The sequence below is a fragment of the Rhagoletis pomonella genome, unplaced genomic scaffold (assembly GCF_013731165.1).
Source record: "Rhagoletis pomonella isolate Grant_MI unplaced genomic scaffold, Rhpom_1.0 Rhpom_scaffold_00008, whole genome shotgun sequence".
In the NCBI taxonomy this organism is placed as follows: domain Eukaryota; kingdom Metazoa; phylum Arthropoda; class Insecta; order Diptera; family Tephritidae; genus Rhagoletis; species Rhagoletis pomonella.
The window spans coordinates 27258171-27264170 of record NW_023458562.1 but is presented as its reverse complement, the minus strand read 5'-3'; the positions used below and the strand labels follow the sequence as shown (position 1 = coordinate 27264170).

At 41.5% G+C, this 6000-nt stretch overlaps 1 protein-coding gene across 1 annotated transcript in view; it reads left to right on the top strand.

Annotated features, from left to right (window-relative positions):
• Positions 1–6000, top strand: part of LOC118745243 — a gene marked incomplete at its 5' end in the record, with an annotated part of 188160 nt that overhangs the window by 373 nt on the left and 181787 nt on the right. The gene's annotated exons all lie outside the window — the stretch shown is intronic.

Genomic DNA, 6000 nt, shown 5'->3' with positions numbered 1-6000 from the left:
TTTTTCGGAGAGTTTACGGTTATTTTAGGGACGACTTTAGGAGGACTATAGTTATCATTATTTCCTAGAGAGCTTGTTCCAAACCCGATGTACATAAATTTTTTGTTGCTTACATTTAGGCCGCTAAGTCAATGAACCGCTGCAGTAAACCGCATAACACACTCCACTAAACTTTCTCTCTGCTTAAGTTTTAACGCTCGTTCTAAATACAATTTCTTTGCTTCTAATTACTATCTACAACTTCATCTATGTACATATGTATGTACACAAGCCAAGTGTTTGCTCATTTTCGAAATGTTCCAAACCCAATTCTACTTAACTAATTGAGTGTGAATCCTCGCATGCTTCAGCTGGCATTGCAATTAAATGGCATCCAATTGCCACGCTGCCGCGCTACAATGCAAATTTGCATGCCTCAAATATGCGTTGTTGAAGCATTTTGTTTGACTTATCGCCATTTGCTGTAACAGTCGCGCTTGCTGCTGCTTTTGGTGGCGCCGCAAATTATGCTGATTACTTCTAAGGAGTTGACTCGAAATCCGCATGTGCCTCGGAGAAGTTGAAGCGCTCATCGATCACACACGAATACGCACTTAAATATGGGCCACATTCTCATTTACGCTTCGCTTGTGTTGCCTACCATTAGGCTGCTTTATTGCGTACTTACGTAGTAGTGTTGCTCCGTTACGTTTTGTTGCCCCGCATAGGTTCGAAATTTTGTATATTTTCTTTCTACACATATAGCGCAATATGTTGCATATGCACATCTATTTCATATGCGCCGTTGCAAATTGCAACCTACCTGCCACCGCTAATGTTGCTAATCAACGAGAGTAATGGCAGCCGGAAGATATGCAATGGCGGTAGCATGGTGTTTCCAGTTGTGCATGTGCAATTCTTAGTATGTGTGTTTGAGTGGAGAGAGCGGCGAGCCGAGAACTCGGGAATATTACTAATGGCAGCTCAAAGTTGGCGCTGCAGCAAAGTTAAAAGTTGAAGCAGCAGTTTACTCTCTAACAGCTGTTGCTTTTGCCACTCTGCGCCTGCTGGTAGGCAACCAAATGTGCAGCGGCATTTATTTCCGCCACTACAAATGGCAAATGAGCAGATATAAAAGTTTTGTGGAGCACATATGTGTGCATGTAAGTAGGTTTGCATATATGTATATTTTGTAGCAACAGCAGCAAGGAAATGCAAATATGCGCAGGAAACATTTTATTTAAACTGCAATTGGCGTCACATGCGTAAAATTGCATACCTTAAGGCGCTTTCGATAATGTTTAGCGTATGAATGGTTAAGGAATTATTTAACGTGAAAAGTTTAAGATGTGTTTTCATGCGTAATGAATGTTTAACGTTATAGTTGTTCACGCATATAATTGTTCAAGTTTTTCTTAGTTACGAGTATTATAGAGTGGTTATTGTAAAGTACAGGAAGTATACTTTTCCAGTTTCATAGTCGATAAATTCTTTGGAGGAGTTTAAGGAGTTGCTTACGACATAATCGCATCGATTTCTAATCTTTAGTTTTTGAAAGGCGTCCCAGCTATACCCTTATGGGACACTGTCTCACACCATCCTACTAGTTTAAGATGGGAACAAAACGGAGTGATAAAATGGAATGTGGGAAATGTTGCACTAAAATTTCCTGAGTTACTATCCAGCTTTTGGAAGCTCGTAATCCAGCTACCTTTGCTCTGCTTTGTTCTGATCATTAAAGGAAATTGGAGACCAAAGGAGCGGAAAATGGTTATAACTAAAAAAAGGTATTAGGTGTAAAGAAAGCCTAACCCTAAGCTTGATAGCATTAAGAAGAGGTCTCATTTTCCTGCCAAGTTAATTTAACATATCATACATACATACAGCCATTAGTCCTAAAAGCCATACATTAGAAGGACTGAGTAGTCCAGATGGGTTCCTGCCAAAAGAAGAAGAAGATTTTACTCCAAACATTTCCTCAATAAGATAAATATCTCGTTAACAGTTGCTTGCTCTGAGTAGACCTCGTTCAGCAGTAATAACATTCGGCATAGGGTATAAAGTAGTAATCCCTTGCCCGAGGATGTTCCATAAACTATCGACTGTATGCGGGTGTACACAAATGGAAAAAACTTGGTAAGTAGTGTAAGTAACTGAGTGAGTGAGGAGACCTGGTTGTTTACAAGTCAAAAAATAAAATAAAAATCCAATTAAAAAGGGCCAGACACCCGGTGTCCAATGGTAACCATCATTTACCACCTCAGCGTGGTTTTAAGTCATGCAGAGTCGGCAATAAACTCCGGACGAGTTGAAGGAGGCACCCAGCTAGACTTGGCATCAGTTGAGCTGTCATTGAACTTATTACTTTAATAAGTCCTCTTATATGGCACTTGACCGCCGGAAATTATGCAAGGTACCATAGAGCAGTCTTGGTCTAATGACTGCCGTGTTTATCCAGAGAGTAAGCCGAGCGCGTTCATTCAAGCGTATAAATCCTTGGAGGCATTCTTAACCGTCTTATTCACATTCGACTATGTCAGTTTATTTACTGTCCATAATAGCTCTTAAATACTCGGTTAATGATTTAGGAGTTAGCGGAATATTTCTTAGCATAGATACGTGTGGACTAGGATTAAATCATATACTTTCTTGTACTAAGCCCGTCTTCTCTGTATACATTTGAAACCCAACAATCGTTTCCATTTGTGAATATCATTGATTCTTCTGCCAACTATTTTGTGGCTTCGTATCTTTTTATCTACGTATTCGGGCCGTTCCGAAGAGCAACTTAGTGGCCATCACTGTCCTAAATATTTTTCTTTAGCCAAAATTGAAAAATTGGCTTGTTCAATTTTCATTTGAAAAGTGCTCGGGGTATTTTATAAAACCTTAGAAAAATCGCAAAAAATTACTGTAGACTTTATCGCCACCACCAAGGTGTATGCAACATATTAGCATATTATTTCATTCCACGTTGGCTTTGTTGAGCGCTGCCAAAGAAGAGCTTGAACCAGCTCACCTCTCATTTGCCATTCAAAATCTATTTTCCTATAATATGAAGCTAACATACATACATTCATATATGTACATTAGGGCGCGATCAATTTGTATGGGGAAATTTTTTCAACTATGCGCTTATAGCACAGAAGGATTCTGCGTTTAATTCTACCCAAATTTGCTGAAGAAACCATGGGTCAAAAATCAATTTTCATTTCTGCACTCATCTTTTTCTTAAAACTTCCACAGAGGGAGTAACAGTGGAAATTTTCAAATGTTCTTCGAAACCTCTTTTCACAATTTGGGAAACTCCAAATATATTGATTTTAGACCCATGGTTTCTTCGGAAAATTTGCTTAGAATTACACGTGGAATCCTTCTATGCAATACGCGCATAATCCAAAAAAAAATACACGCCCTAATGGACATACATACCTACAATATTCATGATGTGGCGCACCAAAGCAATAATTTTTGCAATTTTTTGTCTTTGCACACCATCACATCTACAACGAAAGTATACTCAAGTAATAAGGCAAATGTGGCATAGAAAAATGCGTCGCAAAAAGCCACCAAAAAAAAAAAAAAAATGGAAGACGTGCAAGCAAATGCTGATAAGAAAAATTGAAGTAATACATATGTACAAGCAGAAGAGTCGAAAGCAAACGGAAGCATAGAACAAACGAGTGCATTGAAAAGTCACTATGCCATTTACATTCAAGTTCCCTGTCTCTTTCTCACCTTGACACACTCATCCTGCTCCCCACACATACAATCATGCAAGCGCGTTGGCTTTGGTGTGTCACTAATGGAGTGTTTTGGGTAGTGTGGCAGCATGTGCGGCGCGCCAACATTATACCTTTGCCTTCACTTGCACGTCTTCTTCTTCGTCTTCTCCGTTCTTACATTCCCGCCGTTTACTTTGCTTGCTTGCGCACGATAAATGTGCCACAATTACTCAAAATAAAGTAGCAGAAGTTACTTTTGGCGCTTGTTGCATAATTTAAGGTACACAGTTATGTAGCTACAAAAGCCAAATTTGTTTGCATATTTTTCATAAAAATGTGTTAGCGTATTTGTTGTTGGCGCGCTGTCAGTTAAGTTTCTTAATATGTATACTATATTAGTATATATGGCAGGTTTACTCTCGCTTTCCATTTTGCCTTGCAACCACGCCCTTTTTATGGCACTCAGCATTTATTTTGGATATTTCAGCTATTTGGTGCTCGTTTTGTTGCTGTCTGCCGGTGCCAGTCAAAGATAGCGAGCCAAAATAATGTGCTACCAAAATAATGTAGCTTATGCGTTTGAGCGTTGCATGAAAATGTATTTTTTTTTATTAGTCCCAGTTTTGGGAAAATTTTTTCACTACGTGGTAATAGTCAGAAAGCTGTACTTTAGATTAAACAATCTCTGGCTTGACCGTACAGTTTGTTGAGATGATCTCAGAAGATAGCGATATTCATATTCGGTAGGTCCTTATCACTGCCAATTGGACCTCGTATTTCCTCGTAAGCCATCCGCTAATAACTCTGCAATCTTTCTTTGATAGCGCTAGCCCGAAGCGAGTATAATTGCTGCTGCTGTTTTTGCACATAATTTTTGCAGATTTCGTGGTAAGCTCATGCCATCTGGCTCTGAACTGCCTAATCACATTATCGATTATTTCGTTGTACAAGTGTTGGAGTGGTCTACGAATGTAGTTTGTCTGTTCGAGGGTCAGACTGGTTGCATTCTTGGCAGTCTCTTCTGCTACCTCTTTACCCTCTATTCCCTTGTGACCGGGCATCCAATAGAAATGCAGACTTCTGTCTGAGGCTAGCCTGTCAATGCCTTGCCGACTGCGAAGTATGTTTTTAGATGGAATGCTTTATGAGGTAGCTGCCTTACCTGACTGCCCAGGTATAGATTTACCTCTGAGCTGATTGTCGTTTTAGCATCCCCAGGGGGTTCCGCATAAGTGGAACTACGGGCTTGACAGCCCCAGGGTACCCAGTCAAAGGCTACCAGTCCTGAGTCGAGTAGAGGTTCAACAGGTAGAAGTCTACGGCTTTCGAAGTCAGACCAGGGACTTAATTTTGGTACCACGGGGAACAGGAGGCCCCCGGAGTGTGTTCGTCGGCGAGACGAGCAACACCAGCTAGACAAGCAAGGCTTGCAAGACGGGCAAGAAAATTACGACTTGGAAAGTTGTGAAAATGAAAGTGAAAGAATGAAGGAAAATGGCGGAAAACCGGTGAGAAATTGGTTGAAAAATGGTGATGTGCAAGTTGAGCGAGTCGAGCCACCTTTCCTGGTTAGAGGATGGTGATGGGAATGAATGTGTGCATGTTGAGGAGAAGTTGTGAAACAGAATGTGCGTTGAAACAGATGAATGGGTGGTGAAGAAGTTGTGCGACTCGAGCTGGTCGAGCAAGTTGCGCGGGTGAGCACTAATCCGGTCTGTTCTTGGTGCGGCTACTCGGGGAGTATTGTTGTGCCTGTGGTTTAAATCCAAATCTGGGTAGACCCATCAATGGTTCAATGTGTATTTGCATTGCAACCGGGTGCCGAACCCATAGTACGGCAGAGGTTTAGGTGGGCCTCGAGCCCTACCAAAGTGGTTAGTGTGTACACCCCATACTGCCAATTGGTACTTAAGTTCTTGCATTTCAAGGCATTTGAATAAATCGATTTGTGCTTAGGAGCACCGTGATATCAAGTCATGTTGGCAGGTAGTCACGTTAAGCACCGACGCATCTGTCGTTTCGGCGGATGCTGGCTCTGCTCTTATCCTCATTGTGAATACCTCTGCCGAAGTATGCTGCAATGGTCAGGTAACCTTACTGCCCGCCTGACGTTCAGTTCCCGGCTGTAGATCCCGGCACTTACTCCCGTTTCCATTTTAGAGCCGTCCGTGAAGATGTTTAGAGATCTACGGGAAGGTTTCATTCCCTTGCGACATCCCTCCTCCTCAGTTGTTGTGCGAAGCCTTCGTTCCCACTTAAGGCTATGTGCCATGCAGTCCGTGCTGGCTGTACTTCC